The sequence below is a fragment of the Vombatus ursinus genome, unplaced genomic scaffold (assembly GCF_900497805.2).
Source record: "Vombatus ursinus unplaced genomic scaffold, bare-nosed wombat genome assembly UNPS02014816.1, whole genome shotgun sequence".
NCBI lineage: Eukaryota > Metazoa > Chordata > Mammalia > Diprotodontia > Vombatidae > Vombatus > Vombatus ursinus.
In genome coordinates, this window is record NW_020954594.1 from 12,776,453 (window position 1) to 12,797,124 (window position 20,672).

Genomic DNA, 20,672 nt, shown 5'->3' on the forward strand with positions numbered 1-20,672 from the left:
CAGGGAGGTCACAACTTCCATGCACATCGGTGATAAGATTGGGCCAGTGAGTGGTCACTGCACTTCCAGACTGGGCAAGATAGAGAGACTCAATCTCATAAATTAAATTAATTAAATTTTTAAAAATGCAAAACAATTAACTGTATATTTCTGCCATTATTGGGGTTCATCTGAACAGAAGTCTTACATGCATGGTGTGGGTAAAAAAAAATCCTTTACTCCTTGTGAAAGTGTTAGACCAACATTTAACGAATGATGTGAAAAATATATGCCCTTGGAACATCTGCTGAGTTCCAACTATAAAATAAAACCTGTAGTAGCAATTTTAGATTAGCATTCAACAATTACGTAACATTTATTAGCTCCTTTAAATGTTTTATTAGAATTGAAACAACCAATATTTGCTCATATTTCATTAAATCCCATTTTCAATGTTGTGCTCATACCCTGTAATAAGGGAGGGCCCTTTGAGCTCCTCAGTAATATCATCTAAGCCTGGAAATAACTCGGAAGACTTTAGAGTCAACATCTCTTTGGTCTAAGGTAGCAAGCATACCTGAATAATTACTCAAAATTATAATACTAATAAAACATGACTAAAGAGCCACTTACAGTTCATCCGGTATGAATTATTTTAAGCATGTCTAATAAAAGAAAGCTTTAAAAAAGCATTAGCAGAATTTATTTAATTGCAATGTGTGCGGGGCAGTTTTATATTATGTACCTGTGGCTTCTCAGTCTTACGTGCAGCCCCGAGCTTAATGTGTATAATCAAACAAGAAAATAATAAAATGGGAAACTATTCTTCAGTGGTAAATTTTAGCCCACTGGGCTGTCAATTGTGGATGGATTCCTGATTGATCAGAATAATGCACAATGGCATGGTGTAATTCTTTAGTGTGATGTTATAAAATGGAGTATTGCTTCTGTTATTTTATCCAGTTTGCTTTTATATGACAGGGTTTATTGTGCGTTCTGTTGTAGCTCATTCCTCTGTTCACAATGCCTACTGATGTGTAATTATGACTTGTCTGAACTGTAAGAAGGAGCAGTAAGTGAAAGAAAATCTGCAAGCACACTTGATTTATGAGCACTGATACTATATTACGGTCCTAATCTGCCTGCTTAACTTAGCTTCAGGCAAACTTACTGTATAACATGCTTACGATTAGCACTGCAGCAAGTTGGGGAAGATTTACTCTGTAGGAGCTACGAGACTTTTGTAATGATTTAGTCATTATTTCTGTTACAGGTAGGGCAATAAATTACTTCCTTTATAAAGACCTTGTGTCAAGGAGCAACCATTATGAAGGGATTTTTATGCAGTAACAAAGAGCAGTGCTCAGAGTGTTTTTTCCACATTAACAATCTTAATGTTATTGGTCATTTTTTTTACAATGAAACTGGTCATATTCTTGCTATTTTTTATCTTGCCTCTCCTTGCAGTGAGTATGCTACAATTGCATTGGAAGAATATATATTTTGAGGCAGGGCATCTGATTTTTGCAAGTCACCAAAAATAGAAATTACTATGGATGAGCAGATGAAAAGCACACCCATAAAGCAATGACCTAAATGTCAGCAGGGAAAGATGTAAGCAAATTTGCATTTTTTTTAATCACCATTCGCAGACAGATACAGCCAAAGTTAAACATTACAGGAGTTTTATTGAATGCATAGTATATTCAATTCACATGCTTTTAGGAAATTAAAGTTATAAATTACCCTTTGGTACCTCAGATCCAATCTAAATCAGCAATAAAAAAAAATGCTTCCTTATGAAGCCTATTTGGGACCAGATTTTACTAAATGCATGGGGCGGGGGGTGGGGAGGTTGGGGGGGGAACAACTTGGAAAATCATCCGCAGCTCATACGTGGGTGTGAAATAAACGTCTTTGACTGTGAAGAAGGATGTTCAAGCAAAACTGAGTCATTTCTGAAATGTTTCTCAACGTTATCAATGAGATGAATATTTCCTGAATCTGTTCTGGAAGTCTTGGTATTTATTCCAACCTTATTTCTCTATTGTTTTCTATTTCCAGTATTATTTCCTTGTGTCCTTTATTCCCTCTGAACACTGCTACCGTCATCAGTGAAACATGGGCTTTAGGCCTCAATGAAAGCACATATGAATTATTAACTGGTTACTTCATAGAAGAGGCAAAAAGGCAAAAAGGCAAAAAAAAAAAAAAAAGACTTTCCATATGGGTGAAACAGAATTGAACTCAGAGTGGACAATGGAGGGGCTGTAATTGTGAACTAAAGTATCTTCAAGCTTACATAGTGTTGGAAAAGTTAATCTGAACAACGAGCTTTTATAAAGTTAACAATAGAGCCTTGGGATATCTATTTTGAAGAGAAAAATGCTTTTGTGAAATCTTTCATAGCCATTCCATTCTGAATAAGTTCCCCCCACCCCCCCCGATTTCTTTACACACAAATAAAAAAATAGTACTCTTTAGTTTAGACTTTGGGGGTAAATCTCAGTTTATGAGCCCTTCATTTACTGTAATACCATTTAGTAAAATATGTCCTTTGCTAAAATTGTTTCTCATTTTGGTCTCATTAAAAACATTCCCTAAAAGGAAATGCAGATGATCTAATCCAATCCAATCTAACAAGCATTCATTGTTTTACTAATACATGCAAGACACTGTACTAGGAACTGGAGATAGCAAGACAGAACAAAACAAAACAAAAAAATATTCCTGTCTTTGAGGAGGATACATTCAACTATTTGGATTCAAAATATAGGCAGATAAATATTTACATGATTATTTGAAAAGGAGCCTGAAACAAATGATAACTAAGGGGATTTAGACTTTCTGAAAGTGATGCCACACGTGTAAGGTTTCTAAGAAGTCTAAATAAGGAGGTAGTGCATTCTGGTATGGAGGTGTGTATGCGGGGAGGAAGGTTGAGAAGTTTGTGCAAATGAATGGGGTTATAACAAGTCAGCCAGTTGGGCTAGAACAGGGGTGAGAAACCTGCGGCATTGAGGCCACATGTGGCCCTCTAGATTTTTAAGTGTGGCCCTTTGACTGAGTCCAAACTTCTCAGAACAAATTTGTCCTGAGGTCCATATGTGGCCTCGAGGGCGCAGGTCCCCTCCCCCCCCACCTCCGCGCTAGAATGTGACACGTAGGAAAGGGAAGTAATGTGAAATAGTCTGTAGAGAGATTTTGAAGGACTTTTTTCAATTCACTAAAATAATGATCTGAGAAGCAGGAGAGCATCCCAGATTATCAAATTAACTTGGTTTTAGCCATTTTTATGTCCTGCAACTGAAAACAAAATGTTGTATGTCCACTGTGTATTCTGGTTATCTTTTGAAGTCTGACTACTACTGGGGAATTATTTCTCAGATTAGGTAACTCTCACTGACAAATGAAGAATGGGACAGTATTAGACCCATACACCATTAGAACATAGTATTACATGGACTGTTACATGTCACGTGAAATATTCCTGCAACCACATATCACATTAACAGTCAACTCCAAATCTCCTAGGAATGCAACACCATCAGAACAAGGAGTTGATAATGAATAAATATATTTGGAAACAAGTTACTGGTTACTAGAGTATCAAAATTATACAGTAAAAATAAATATCAGGTTTCCTCTGGAAGTGATCTATTGATAAGTTTTCCTTCTCACTAGATTCCCTCCTTTCTTACTTATACCATGTGAAACCATAGATGAAGTAGCAAGTGGTCACACACCATGAACTACAGCCCAAGGCACAGCTTGTTACAGTGCTTGAAATGATAATGCATTTAGGACCCAGAAACTGTCAATAAATTTTCTGACTTTCATGAGCTAAAACTTCCAATTACAGTCCCTGACCCAAGAGTTTGGGGCTGATTCCACCCATCTTTACCCAGGCAATCCTCCCGTTAGCACTGATACTTAACCAATTAAGTTGTCATTGCATTGGTTAATGGGTTTGCTTGGGTGAAATCTGTGCACATCTTTCCACTTTCTGATGGCTGTTATACCAAAAAGAAAATGGGTAGTTTGGATATTTGCAAGTCCTTTTCCAAGTTAAAATGAAGGCATATCTGGTTTTTAGCAGTTCAGATTTGTACAAAAATAACACTGAAAATCTGAAGTCCCAGGAATTCTGAAGGATAGCAAAGCATCCTGCAGGCTGATAAATAAACTATACAGGGAAGAATGCTACTTATATATTTACTGATTATATTCAGATACCTTGTATGTATCTGTCTTCTTGCAAATAGTGTCTTTGGAATAAAGTTTAATCTCTCTTGATGTATCTTTCTTTCCTCTGAACTGTGAAACCACAACTCATGTCCAGACCATGGTAAATTCACAAATGGACACTACAATCTTCACAAGGTGCTTCCTACACCAAGCTTCTACTCTGGATTTTATGCTACCTCCCTAGTAGGCCATCAGATGTTCCAGTCCTCTTACAAATGCCCTTCTCCATCCATCAATTGGATTCCAGTCACTGATAAAAAAAAAAAAAAAGTGTAGTTCTTCTTTGTAGCCTTCTTTGAAAGCCTCCTCTACCTTAACTCAGGCAATTGCACTCAGGATTCATTTTCCTTAACTAAACTCTCCACTGAATAGAGACAAAAATAATTAGCATGACTCATACATAAACACCCTGTCCCATATCTAATCCTTTATTCAAGCTAGTTTTCAGGTCTGGTATATTCCATCCTCACCAATAGCGCATTTCCCCTAAGCCATCTAGAAATAAGATGATCACAGGATTTCGAGTCAGAAGGGAACTTAGTCCAACCCCACATTATACAAATAAGGAAACCCATGTAGGTTACTTGACCAATGTCAAACAACCAGGAAGCAGCTCAGCAAGGATTTATACTCAAGAGTTGTCCCAAATATGCTTTGGATGGCACTATAGAAGATGAACTCTATGCTTTTATTCAGTTGTAAAAACCAATCAGTTTTTCCACTTGTGTAATAATCTAGATAGTGCAGTGGATAGAGAGCCACGTGTAGAGTCAGCAAGTCTCATCTTTATGAGTTCAAATCCATCCTCAGACACTTACTAGCTATGTGGCCTTGGACAAATCATTTAACCTCTTTTGCCTCAGTTTCTTCATATGTAAAATGAGCTGGAGAAGGAAATGGTAAATCATTCCAGTATATTTGCCAAGAAAACCCCAAATAAGGTTATGAAGAATCAGACACAACTGAAAAATGACTGAACAACAATAATAACAACAACAATTTGTGACATTAAATATAAAAATTAGCTAATTGCCACAAGATCTATCTATAATCCACTTTAAAAGATTAGAAAAATGAAAGAACAACAGTATCCTCAACTCAAAGACATTGTTGATATCATGTGCTGGGGTGATGAGAGTGGAGATAGCAAAATAAGGGAATTCCAGTTATGGTGATGTATAGTATAGGCTATGTGTGTCCTGGGACTAATATTAAGCTATAAAGGTTGGTCAGAAATTTTGAAACATCAGCAAACTGGGCTCTGGCAGTGACACTAATTGGATTAGCACCCTAGCCAACATCACATAACTGCTTTCTATGTATTTAAGAGATTGAGAGGGTGGCATGGGGATGCAAGTTGGCCCTACTTAGATATCCAACATAGATATCAGTCTGACCCAAATGATATTGGAACAAGTGGCACTCTTTCATGTTCTGATGACAAAAAAAAATATTGTAAAACATTTGAACTATCAATATCCTATATGCTTGAAATCTTTTATTTACTGTAGATAGCGTTAACCTGTAAAGCTGGTAAATCATAACTTTGCATGACATAGACCTGAGGTTTGAACAACAGCACAACTTGTAACAACTGTTAAACAGGATACATATGTACCTTTTATATAATGAACAATAGAATGGTTACTTCAATCAAGGTGACAAACTCTAGTTTCTCTGCAAAACTATTAGGTGTGAGTTGGAGAGATCCGGATAATGTCCATAATTATTTACTTACACACTTCGCAGTGATACACGCATTACTAACAAAGTACTTTGTCTTCTTGTCTAATGAAAGCATGATCCAATATTTCTTGAAAGAACATCACAGATTTATTGCAAAAATGTGAGAACACCAATGGTCTTTCCAATTACAGAACAATTATGTTTATAAGCTTCCTACAAAGCACTCACAGCTTCTATAACTCAAAATATTTTTAAACACAAAGATAAGAAAATATTGCCTGAGAAGCAAAAATATTGTGTCAAAAGTTCCAGGGTCTAAAAAGGAACATGTTAGTTATTGAAGAAGCCACCAAGAAGTCCCATAATATTGATGGCAGTTTTATTGGTTGTCACAAAGCCTTTGACTCAGTTCATCACCCATGGGTTAGTCAGATACTTCAAATAAATGAAGAGGTCCAAACAATGAGAATACTGGAGTAGTTTATGTATACAGAAGAGATTTCTCCATTTAAAACATGTCACCAACACAATGATGCCAAGGCGGGGGGAGACAAAGTTTAACCAAGGGTGGGGAACCTGCGACCTCGAAGCCACGTGTGGCCCTCTAGGTCCCTTCAAATGCGGCCCTTTGACTTCACTGTGAAGTTTGGATTCAAAGAGCCACACTTGAGGACCTAGAGGGCCACACGTGGCCTTGAGGCCTTAGGTTCCCCACGCCTGCAAACCCTTGATGCATCTACCTAGCCTTAAAGTAATTATCCTCACTCCTGAATAGAAGGAAATATGGTTTTCAAGTTAGAGGAGTTATATTAAAGCACAGAACTTCATGTAACGAGAGTAAAGGTTATCAACAGACATGTATCAATTATTGGAATATAACTCAAAGAATTTCATATCCATATGGAGCCTATGAAATGGCTTTTAGATAAATTATTGTTCCTGATATTATTGTGTGCCTATATACATATAGCTATATGTGTATGTATATATGTATATATAAATTATACAAATACACATATATATGTATATATACATATATATGTATATTTCCTTGTGATTATCAATTATTTTACTCTTCTATTCTCAGAGCTAATAGGGGAATCACTCAAACTATAAATCTACAAGATTATTAAGTGCTAATTATGTGGGGAAGTATTAGGAGATGGGGGGACTTGGGAAAGATTCCTATAGAAAGTGACACTTGAGTTGAGTTTTTAAGGAAATAAGAGATTGAGTTAGGAAACAAGAGTATTCTAGGGCTGGGGTATAGCCAGAACAAAGGGACAGAACATCATATAAGGAATAGAAAGTTGGGCAGTGCACTTGGATCTAGAATGTGTGGATAGGAATAATGCATGAGAAGACTGGAAAAAATAGGAAGAGCTATAGATGACAAACAGAGGTTCCTATTTCATACTACAAACAATAGGAAGCACTAGATAACTGAGTGGGAGGAGTGGGAAGGTTAGGTGGTCACATCTGTCCATAAAGGAAGCAACTTCCACAACAATGTGGAAGACAGATTGGAGTGAGATTGGAGTCACCGACGCCAATTAGGGGACTGTTTTAATCATCCAGATGAAAGGTGATGAGCACCTATACTGGGATGCTGACTGCAAGAGTAGACAGAAGTGAATGTATATGGCATGTTGTAGAGATACAAATTATAAGATTTGGCCAACAGCATGAATTTGTGGGGTGAGTGAAAGTGAGAATTTAAAGATGATACTAGGACTGCAAACCTGGGTGACTGGAAAAATAATTGTGTCCTCAATAATGATAGGAAAGAGTGATGATTTTTGAGGAAAGAAAGATAATGAATTGTTTTGGACATGCTGAGTTTGAAATCACTGACCAGACATCCAAGTCAAAACAGGCAGTTGGTGATGCAAGACTGAAGTTTGAGAGAGACAATATGGCTGTATATTTAGATCTGGGAGTCATCTGATTAGACATGATAGTTGAACTCATGGGAGCTGTTGACATCACCAAGTAAAAGCCTATGAAGAAGAAAGTGAAGAGACCCTAGGCCAGAGTTCAATTAGAAAGAGGGAACAGATAAAGACACAAAGGCAATTAAGAAGGAGTACTCCAATCAGCAGGACTAAAAGCAAGAGAGCAATGTCAGGGAAATTAATAAGGGGAAAAAATCCAGAAGGAAAATTCAAAAGGTGGTTAGCAGCATCAAAACCAAGATTTCAGAGGATTTTGGAGTGAGAGGAGAGGAAATGGAAACGTCATTGGTATACTCCCTTTTCCAAGGAATTTAGATTAGAAGAGGAAGATACATACATAGCAGGGATGGTAGGATATAGTGTGGGGTTTTTAAGGATGGGTAAATCTTAGGCACGCTAATCTCAAGAAGTTAGGACTTTTTGGCAGATGCAGATTATGCAACAAAGTGGTGGAAATTTTGCAGCATATCACTGTAGGCTGCACTAAGTTACCATCTATCTGATATTTAGAAAAAGATACAATCTAGTGGTTTAAATTATCTGCCAGACAAAATCAGTATACTTTACAAACTAACAGATGACAAATCTCCATATTACAAATAAAAATTCCACAATATGGTATCCTTAATAATTCAGCAAACAAATTATACTGAAAATGAAACATTATTACATATGGAACTGTTATCCACCACCAACCACCATATCACAATTACTTTGATCCATAAAAATATAAGAAAATATTTTATTTATATGCTGAATATTTATAATATTCAAATATCAAATAAAAAACTTTTGAAACACAGAACTCTATCAGAAAAAAAAATTGAAGCCATGTAATAATAGGATGAGACATGCCATCCCTGCCTGTTGATGAACATTTATTCAGCACCTACTCTAGGCACTGTGCTAAGCACTGGGGAAACACAGAAAGGCAAAAGACAGCCCCTGCTCTCATGGAGCTTACAATCCAATGGGGGGAGACAACCTGTAAACAAATAAGTATAAACATGTTATAATGAACAGAGAGAAGGCATTAGAATTAAGGGGTGATCAGAAAGTCTTCTTGTAGAAGGTGGTATTTTATTTTATTTCATTTTTTTAGGAAATTGGGCTTAAGTGACTTGCCCAGGGTCACACAACTGCTAAGTGTCAAGTATTTGGTCTGAGGCCAGTTTTGACCTCAGGTCCTCTTGACTTCAGGGCCGGTGCTCTATCCATTGCGCCACCCCAGAAGGTGGTATTTTAACAAGAATTTAAAGTAAGTCAGAGAACCTAGGAGACATAAATAAGATGCAAGAGAGCATTCCAGACATGGGGAAAAGTGAGTGAAAATGCATTGTGCTGTCCAGTACTACAGTTGTTCCAAAATTACTCTCAATTGGTCCAACAGAAATCTGTTTGTAACCCTGTACTCATTCAATAACAACACAACAAAAAAAAATCAATTATTCTAACTATCAGTTAAATTGTCAGGGACTTGTTCTTGGGACAATTCTATCTGAACTCCATCAAAAAAAATTAGAATGAGATAAGAGTAATGGTGATGATGATAATAACCTGAACTGCATTGTGATTAAAGCTGGATAGTGAAAAATAGTGGTAAAATGATAACAACATTAACAACAGCAATGCTGACTACAACAACAAGCTAAATTTTCTTGGACCTGCGATCTCATTGATATCACTGACTTCCTCAGTACTAGTAATAATCCACTGATGCCTTTTCATCCTACATAATGATTACTCAAGTCTATACAGCAATCTTCCATTTGCTATTTATAGAAATATAAATGAAAATACTATACAAAATAATTTAGATTAAATATAATGAACAATGTTTGAAGAACAGTTGATAAAATATGCTTGCCTTCTCCCAATATAATGGTGAAGGACGACAGGCATAATACTTAACCTTTGTCCTTAGGTGTTGTATATGTAGCCAGGAAAAACCCATTTAAAATGTGTTTGACCTATTTGTGGAATATATTTTGAGTTATTTGGGGAATACAGAATGTAATGTTCTATGTAGACATAGTTTTGTTCCAAATCTATCATTTATAGATGAATAAATTTGATCACCAAGAGGTTAAATGAGTTTACATCACCTACGGAGTGTTATTGTTCAGTCATTTCAGTTGTGTCTAATTCTTTGTGACCCCATTTGGGGTTTTGTTGGCAAGGATACTGGAGTGGTTTGCCATTTCCTTCTCTAGCTCATTTTACAGATGGGGAATTGAGGCAAACAGGGTTAAGTGACCTGCCCAGAGTCACACAGCTAGTAAGTATCTGAGTCCAGATTTGAACCGAGGAAGATGAGTTTTCCTTACTACAGGCTTGGCACTCTATCCATTGCACCAACTAGCAGTCCTTCACCGGTCAGTGATAGGGAACCTGTGGTCTCAAGGCCACATGTGGCCTTCCAGGTCCTTGGATGTGGCCTTTTGACTGAGTCCAAGTTTTACAGAACAAATTCTTTTATTAAGGTGATTTGTTCTGTGAAGTTTGGATTCAGTCAAAAGGCCACACTTGAGGACCTAGAGAGCCACATGTGGCCTCGAGGCCACAGGTTCCCCATCCCTGAATAATATAGATAAGCTTTTTATGTTCTAGACATATGATTTCTTGGTGTGGAGAAATCAGGATAAGGAAACTCTCTTTGCCAATGGAAATTAGAGAATGCTCTACAACTTAGAGTCAGAGAATTGTCTGGGCCACTGGGAAATTAAGTGACTTAAATGGGGCCTTACATGTATGTACATATGTATGTATGTAATGAAAGGTGAGATTTAAACCAACTCTTCTGAATGTCTTCATAGGCCAGCTATCTACTATGCCATGCTGTCTAAACACTAATCTAGGCAAAGATAAATGATTTATGCCTGGAAGGAAATTAAAAATATCTTTTTTTTTTTCTATATGAAGGACTATCCCATGTTATGGTCTATAATTAATGGCATTGAACTTTTACCCAGCTCTTTTAAAATTACCCTTTCTTGTTCTGTAGCACCTAACTGGACCTAGGCTGGCACATTATATCTGAGACATGAAACTGATTAGGAACATGCATGAAATCTGAATAATGATGTATGTTATGTAAATGAACCTATGTGTCTATGTATATATGAGTTTGAGAAAGGTCTATGTCCAAATATGATCAATCTTTGAATTTCCAACTGTCCCGGATTTATAAATCCATCTATGAATTCAGCATGTATTTAATGAAATTTTACTAGGTGCCAAGCATTGTATAATATGCATAAGTGAAAGGCATAATCTGTTCAGTCAAGGACTATATTTACCTGTAAGTATCTTCTTTTGCACTAGTATGAGTAATTAAGTCCTATATATTTTGACATCATTGCTCTATTTGGGGCTTATCTGCTCTGGAACTGTCCCTCTTTAACAGTGGGATAAAGAACCAGAAGTTCTAGAGACTTTGTTCTCTTATTTGGAGACAGTTAATGCACTAAGCTTTAGAACTCCACCCTATGGCTTAGTTATGTTGACTAGTGAAAAGCCTACCCGATCACAGCATCTGGCAAGCCAAGATTGTACTTCACATTGTATTCACCCAGTATGGGCATCTTGAGCTTTTTCCTGCCACCATATTCCTTTTTCTTTACCATAACTCTTGTTCTTGATTTGGGAATGGTAATACCATCAGTGCTACCATTTTTGGGCTACTGTCTTATGACTCACCTAAAAATTATTGACCAATACCGAGTGTCATGCACAACAAGGGACATGGATGCTATAAAGCCTTGAATCTATCTTCCCTTATCTTATCCATTTCACACTTGGCTCACAATGCAGACCATACCGCTAGTCACTGGTTTTCCTGGATCCTGTCGGAAGCTAAGGAAAAGAAGTCTTCTCTCCAAACTCACAAAGTCCTCCTCTGGCCAAGGGAGTGGGGAGGAGACCAATGCAATAGGTTGAAGTTATTCTCATTCTCCCCAAGTCTGATTCTTTCTTGGTGTTTACATTGGAACACTTTCTCTTCTCAACTACCAACCATTTAAATCTTTCAGACTTCTTACTTTATGAGATGACTCACAGGAAGTGACCAAATTTCCTCAGCCCGTCCCAACACATTTCCTGTATAATGTCGCTAAAATTTATCAAGAACTTTTTGCACTTAGTCTAAAGCCTGTTATTCATTGATTCAGCAGAGCAATATCACCATCTGCTTAGAGTATCAAGGCTTTGCCTTTTAGCACTTATTTTAAATGAGCTGGGTGTGATTTGATTGATTTACTCAACCAACCCATATTTTTATTCTAATTGAGGTCCTTGGCCACACCTACCCAAATATATTGCTTCCGCCATGAGAAAGTAGACAATAAGCACAGTACTTGACAAACAGTAGATACTTACTAATTGATTGATGGTCCTTGAATATTTAGGTAGGCCTCTCAAAAGGGCTTCCTTTATTTTCCTCCATTTAATTTTGTCTCAGTTGATTATTAATTAAATAAATTTAAAGTTTAAAACCTTTCAGAAAAGAGTTAAGGAATCAACTCTAAAATAATGCATTGTTGAAAGCATGTGTTTCCATTTTTGTACATATGCATAGGTTTAAATGGGTTGGGAGAGATTAATTATCAAGTTCTCATATGTTACAGCATCATCTTTTACTAAGTACAGCATGTTTTTCATTGGTATCTTTGTTGATTTCAGAAGTGAAAATCCTGAAAGAACTATGAATTTAAGAGTTTCATACATTTGAATGTATTCTACCTCAGACTTCTTAGAAGGCTTTGACTACTATGTAGATAGAACTGGGTGGCCAGGATATGTTTCCAGGGCTGACATCCAAAAAGGCATCATTTCTCCCCATCCAACCACAGAATAATAGTCACCCAACTGGTCACTCCATTGACCAAAATTTGGGCTACCTCTCTACCTCCATGTTCCGGTGACCATTAAGGCCCATTTCTCTTTTTTCTACCAAAGTGGTCTATCTTGGCCTTACCGATATTAAGTAGCCTAGCAATTTGTTCCAAAAAGGGTACTAGAGATTGGTGCAGTATCCTCTTAAGAAATAGCAGTAAAGAACTCTTACCTTCTCTATTAAAAGCTCTACCACAGTCCTCCCCACACTTTATCTTCCTCTATGCTTCATTTACTTCACTCTTTGGAATCCTCTATTATAGTTAGCAAATTAATTTTCCTTCTAGGTCACTCCATTTCACTTTATTTTTTTCTTCATGTGATTCACTTGAAGTCTAGCTTTCTTCTGAAGATGTCATATCTCTTGACACTCTCCCTCTACAAGGGTTGTCTTGGTTCTCACTTTACCTAACATAAAGGCCTAAAAAGAGTATTTTTATTCTTTACTCCTGTTATGTCCAGACCTACTCTCTGCTATCATCAATTACCTCTCTTTTTTTAAAGCTCATTCCATCCTGTGTAATTTTTCCTGTTGTCACATGTAAATATTTAAGTAACTCTCCTTTTGCTCCAATAAGTTACCAACTTTTGCTCTTGACCCCAAACCCTGACCCTTCAAAATACACTGACCTCCCAGTTCCCCAATTTCCCAATTTCTCATGATCTCTACTTCCATTAATAAGCATGTCAGGCTATCTCAACTACATAGAGTAGTGGTCACACTTTCAAACCTTAGACCTTTCATATTCTTCCCTATTCAAATGGATTTTCCTCAAATGCCATAATTCCTAGTTATTACTCTGATTTACTCAAAGGCTCAGTTCAGATGCCATTTCCCACAAAAAAACCTGTCCTATCCCCCTAATTTTAATGCTCTTATTATATATTATTGCAGAGAAATATTTATATTGCAGACATCCTTTTCATAGTCTCCCTTGATCAAAATATAATGTTGCTTTAAGTATATTAGGTAACATGTTCTCTACCTATTTGCATTATGTCAAATGAACTGCATCAATCCAATATGGTGTCACATGTGCATGGAAGCCTATAGCATTTATAACAGGTGTTGGGGAAATATAGTTGACTGAGATATTGACAGTAAGGTCATCTGTGAAAATGAACATTCAAAATAGCAGTAATAGGTTTCAGTCACAAGGAGAAAGGAGAGGGCAGTGAGTGGCTTTGAATGAACTATATCCAAAATAAGGTGAAATCATTCTTAAGTAACATTTGCCAAGCATCCACAATAAGAGATATAAAGGTTGATGTTGTTGAAAGACAGACACTTCATGAAGAAGCCTGCACTAATTTACTTTGATTTTAGCTCCCTGCAGCTTGATTCTAAATGCAAATCATTTCCAATGAGATGCAGTGCAGTGGAAGAGAAGAAGCATAGATCTCTAGTCAGAGCAGTTGGGTTTGAATTCTAACTCTCCATGACTTTCACTAGCCATATCATCTCTCTGGCTTTCAATTCACTCATGTAAAATGAAGAAGGCTCAACAAGATGCCTTTGATGGTCTTGCTTGTGCATGTCAGCTATTTTATAAACCTTCTATGAACCAAATCATTGAAATGAAACCAATAGATCAAGCTGCTGTAACAAGAGGCTAGTTGGGTTATATGAAGAGGAAAGACCTTGATTTTATATGATATTCTTGGGCCATTTCATACAAGGTTTCAGTATAATGCAGGCATTAATTGTTTAGGAGGGAATGAATTTCAGGGCCATTTCATATCCTGGAATTCATATCTGGACATCTCTATTCAGTATAATATTCTAGAAAACTCTTCTTTTAGTTCTGGAAATGGCAATGCAATTGTGTTCAGAATCATACTAAACTGAAATTGACTAGAAAATGATCTTAAGATACTATATGAAGTACTACATCACAACATCAAAATATGATCCCATCTATTTGTATTTAAAAAACCTTTTTGGGGAAGTTCTGGATAAAGTTCAGAAATGCTCTTCAATTCTCAGTGAGGCAAGCATTTCCATTTTCTGCAATATTAGCAGGGGTAGCTAATGATGGCTAATTTTTGCCTGTAGTATTTCCCTCAATCTGCTTGTGCACTCTCAGTTTCTCTGGCGGCGGCAGCATTTGTATATTTTCTGGTCACTAACCACTCAAGTACAATTATAAGTGATCAGTTTGCAGTTGGCCAATACAAGAGCTCAAGGGATGATGAAGAGAAAATACAAGAATGCAGGGTATTTGTGTGTATTTACAAGATATAGCAGTAAAATATCCTATGTATCCATTGATTTTTTTTTAAACCTTGCCTTATGTTACTTTGAAGAATTTAATCATTTATTTATCTGTGTAGATGAGAATACATATCTTTACCACAAAGGGCAAAACCATATACGATTTGATGGAGGTTTCTTAAATTCTGTTATGATTGAGAACACAGTCAAGTCTCCATCTTTATTCTATCTACCATTTAGATTTATTTGCTTTTTAATAAAATGCTATTAAAATTATGGAGAAATACAAAATAGCATCTTCTCATTATCCACTTTACAAGTCCTGTATTTCAAATAATGTACATTAAAGATTCAAATGATTTTTTCTAAAATGAGATTTTTTTATAATGAATTTATCTAGATACAGCAGTCAATTTTAAAAAGTGTAATTTTAATAATAATCAGTCTAGAATTTTGAACTTGAATGTAATTATATGTTTACACAGATAGAGATGGTTTTAGCAGAATGAAGTATGTGCCACCATTTGAACGGAAAGAAACTCTATTTGGACCTCAATTAATTAGTATCTCAGCATATGAAATTAAAGGATCACCTAGAAATTTCTGTGGCTCTCTCTTTAGAGAAGCTGCCCAGGTTAAAACTGAAGTTTCCCCCAAAGTTGAATTGGACTGTCCAGGAGCCTGTGTAACAAAGATGCTTTCTTAAGGAATCTGCATTTCCCAGGACTAACTCTGCTCTGCTCCCCTGCAAAGGGAATTCATTACTCAGGATGCTGCATTGCAGAAATAATACAAAGAGAGAGAGAGGCACTCTGTGAGCTTTCTGCGCTTCACACACTCAAATGATCAGAAACCTAAGAATCCCACACAGCAAGATGCCCCTATTACTGCAGCAGGTTTTCAGGTCCTCAAACAATAATCTCATTAATAAAGTCCCCACTCTGTGCCTCCCATTCTTCAGAAAATGAACATGAAACTCACAAACCCTCTGAGAGACAATGCTCCCCATTTGTATTTCAGCTGCTTTCTGTGCTTTTCATTTGCTTCTTAATTTTTTATTTCACAGTTAGATGGAAGTCTGTATTGTTTGATTAAGGGATTCTCACAGCACGTAGGGACTTGGTAAACCTGTAGTGCCAAATAAACTTTCACCAAATCTTATACTGCCACTTAATTGTCTACTTTTATTTAAACCTAGTAGCATTGGCTGCCATTCAATAGGCTATAGAAATCTGATACATGGATATAGGGATATTATAAGGGGAGCTTTGCCAAACTTTCAGACTGGCGAAGTATTTTTGTTTTTCAGCTGCATCAATGAATACATGGAATCTTTAGCTTGATATACTTGGGGTGCCTATCCATTGTTTACATGGATGACTGACCTATGACCAAAAAATATTCATCAGTGATGGCTCTATTTAATTACGAAACTTACCAAAAAATGATAAATAGACCCATTACTGCCATTCAAACACCCTACATTTCAGTCAATCTTGTCCACTTGACCTCCATTCCTAGCATTCCATATCCTCCCAGGTGACTTTGGCCAGGGAGTACCCTATTTCTGGAAGTCTCACTTCCTATCTTCATCTCCTAGAATTTGTGACGTCTTTCAAGGCTCAGTTCAGGTACAACTTTGTAAAAGAGTGCTTTACTGATTCTCCCAGGTGTTAATGTTTTCTCCCCTCCCACCTCTAAAATATGTTTTTAATATATTTTATATCCATTTCTTGCAAAGAATTTTGCGTATATTTTCTACTTTGTGTCCTCAAAACAAATACTATTTGTAAGCTCTATTATTGTCCCTATTTTACAGATGAGGAAGCTGAGACTGAAAGGTTAATTGATTTGTCCTGGATTATACAGCCGATAAAAATCTGAGGCATGATTCAAGCTCTTCCTGACTCTAAGTCCAGGACCCTACCCACTATACCTCCTAGCTGCTTCTCAGTGATTTAAACAACTCTCTGAACTATAAGCTGTAGGAAAGTTCCTGCCCACAATGGTGAAAGTAATTTCCTTACCCAGGAGTTCCTAATAGCAGCACAAAATCCAGCTACTATCCCATGTATCTCTCTTATGTCCTTAATTTGTACATTGTCTTCAACATAATATAAATTTGGTGAAGGAAGAAAATGATAACATTTTCCTTTGCTTTTTTGTTTGTTTATTTCTACTTTTGTAATATCTCTTGTACATGTCCCCTTTTCACCTCTGACACTACCACCACACTAATGTAGACCCTCATCACCTCTCACCTGGACTACTGCAAAAGCCTGCTGGTTGATCTCATTCAAATTTCTACTCCACTCCATCCTCCCCTTAGTTGTCAAATCGATCTTCCTAAAACACAGGTTTGATTATGCTACTCCTTTGTTAAAAGAGTTAACATGGAGTTAAAAAAACTCTAGTGACTCCCTTTTACATTTGGGATCAAATATAAAATTTTCTGTTTGGTTTTTAAAATTCCTTCTACCTTTTCAATCTTCTTATACTTTATTCTTCTCTATGTACTCTATGATAAAATGGTCAGTGACATTATCAAAATTATATTCAACTTTCTTATGTGATTTTAGATCATTAACTTTCTTTTTATTTACTTTATTTTTAATTTATGAAATAAAACAATAACATAACAGAATAAAATAAGATGAGGGTACACGAAACTGAAAAACTTATATACAGCTTACTCTTTCTTTTAAATATGTTATAGTTATCATATAACTTTCTCTTTTTTTTCCTTTTTTTATTCCCTTCCCTCACCTCTGCCCTAGAGATGGTTACCATTAGACACAAATATGTGTATATATGTGTGTGTAATATATATATGTATATATATATAATGTATGTAAAATAATTAATTGACTTTCATGAATATATTGATGATGGCATGCAGGGCAAGCATTGAGGTACTTTGGATGAGGTATAGAACCTGGATTGAAGGTGACCAGTGTTCAAATCCCATTTCTGAAACTTTATAATTATATGACCATGGCTCACAGCATTTTCAATCTCAGTGCCCCAGTTTCATCATCTGTAAAATTGAGATAATATTACTAATATTGTGAGTTTCACAAAGTTGTTATGCGGATCACAAGAGATAATATATATATATATGGAATGTTATGCAAAACTTAAAGTGGCATATAAATGTCAATGATTCATATTCTTAATCAGATCTAAACTTGTTTTATTCAGGAAGAAATACTGAAATGGGTGGTACTGTTAGAGGTGAGGAATTCTATTACTATTTCATACACATTATCCTCTTTCTTCCTAAGACCTCTAGACAAGTAAGATTACAGTTACACTCAATAAAGCCATCACACTATTATTAATAAAGGCCTTGTTTCCAATTAGATCTCTTTTAATTCACGTTAACATTGTAAGTTGAATAAAGCACCCTTTAGGTAGCTATTTTGACTCTGAAATCTATACGTTACCATAAGTCATCACACCCGTATCAATTTAGAATCATCCCAAAAGGTTATGATTCATATGATGGTATGCAAAGGAATGAAAAGGAGCAGGAAGATAAGAGAGCTTGCAAATTAGTTTCTGAGATTGTACATTGCTTTTAGTTCATGCTAATATGTTTCTTTACCATTCAGATCATTAACATTCTTCACAGTGTTTTTTGGAGTCAACAGTTGTGAGCATACTGTCAGAATTGCAAGCAAACATCCAGTGTGTTTCTATTTTAATAAAATCTTGATTTGCTCTTTATCATGATACATGCAGCATCAAATAAGGGGCTTTTGCTTGGGTTCTTTTCTTTGCTATTTATAAATGAACAGGATTACCAATGAGTGATGGAACGGAATGCAGTGCTATTTATTTCACATTCTAGCCTGCAGAATTCATGGCAGGGGTATCAAAAATAGATAGTGTTTATAATACTTTGAAGGTTTGTGATGGAATTACAGATTGTAAAATTAGTTAATTGAACAGAGTTGTTAAAACACTGCAGTTGTATTAAAAATGTGAATGCAAAAACCAAAATAGTCTGCTGTGCATTAAATACCTGTATAGACAGTAGTTTCACCTGAAATTTAAGATAGCTAAAGTTTGGGTTTTCTCATATAAAGAAAATTAGAATTTATATACTAGAATTTATATATTAACAACTCCCTCCCTCACTTAAATAAAATTTGACAAATCTTATTAAGCACTTACTACTGCATTCAAGAAAGTGTTGGGGAACAATATCAGATTAACAAGTCAACAAACATTTATCAAGTGCCTACTATGAGCCAGGCACTATACTAAACACAATTAATGATTGAGAAGTATTGTAGATACTATATATGATGTGTGTTTAAATATACATATATGTACACATATAGAAAGATAATCAGATTTATTTTATAAATTAGGATACCATAAAATACACAATGATGAAATTTATTGATGAAGCACTCTTTTCAATGAATCAGAAAGTATATTATGACCCAGCATTATTTCAGAGTTAACATTTTAGTCAGGGATGCTAAGTTAAAAAGCATCCTAGAGGTCATTTAGCCCAACTCCCACTTGAGTCAGGAATCATCTCAAAATATTATTGCAATATGATCATTTAGTGATCAATGCCTAAACTGCTAACAATAGAAAATTTGTCTCACAAAGCAGCTTATTTTATTTTGGGATAATTCAGCTAAAGGCACAGTGAAAATAGTATATTAGTGGACGAGAGGACATGGAAGCCTAAGAATCATACAGTTCTTAGACCAGTTGCAGCATTAATTGATTCTCTTAATACCTATGATGAAAATTAAGGGATACTAAAGGAGAAATTGATTATATTAAAACTGAGATAGTGACACTACATGTAGGAGCTTAAACCTCACGAACAGCACTCTATACCACCCTCATCCCTAGAGAAGCAGTATTCCTTCTGGTCTTGCTTCAGTGGCTATCATTAAGAGAAAGAACCCTGCAGAGGATGCAGTATGTCAACTATCTTTGTAGATGCTCTAGCTCCTGAAGACCCAAAGAAGAAAGTTCTTGTCACCAACATTCTTGGCACTGTCAAATGGGTCAATATCAGAAATTGATATAATTCTGTCAATGGAAATGACAATAAAGAAGATGTATTACCATATACTTTGGAGCTCTCAGCTCCTTTATATGTTTGTCTTTCCTTATTAGAAAGTGATCCCCTTGAGGACAGTGACTATCTTCCCTTTTCTCTTTACATCCATTGCTTAGCCCATAGAAAGTGCTTAATAATTGCATTTTCATTCGTTCATTCATTCCTTCAACTCACATTTACATAGTTCTTTAAGCTTCCCAAAGTACTTTCCTCACAACAACAGAAAAGTAATGTGAGTACTATTATACCTATTTCAAAGATCAGGAAGAGTACAGTTAATAAGGCAGAATTCAAAAATCAGGTCTTCAGATTCAAGTCCAGCACCCTTACATATGCCCTTCCATCTTGGCATTCTTACTTATAAATGAAACCAGGTTACATAAAGATGTTGCACTTATGTAGAATAAGTAGCCCTCAGATTATACCCAGAGAGGCAAATAAAGAAGTCGGCCAGTTTAACCTCATAATATGCTTAAAGGCCATAAATTGATTGGTTACATGCATATTTGTTTATTTCACCTTGCAGTTTAACCCAACACACAATCATGACATAGTTGTAGTTAAGACACCAATATCTATTGTAGAAGATGAAAAGTAACAC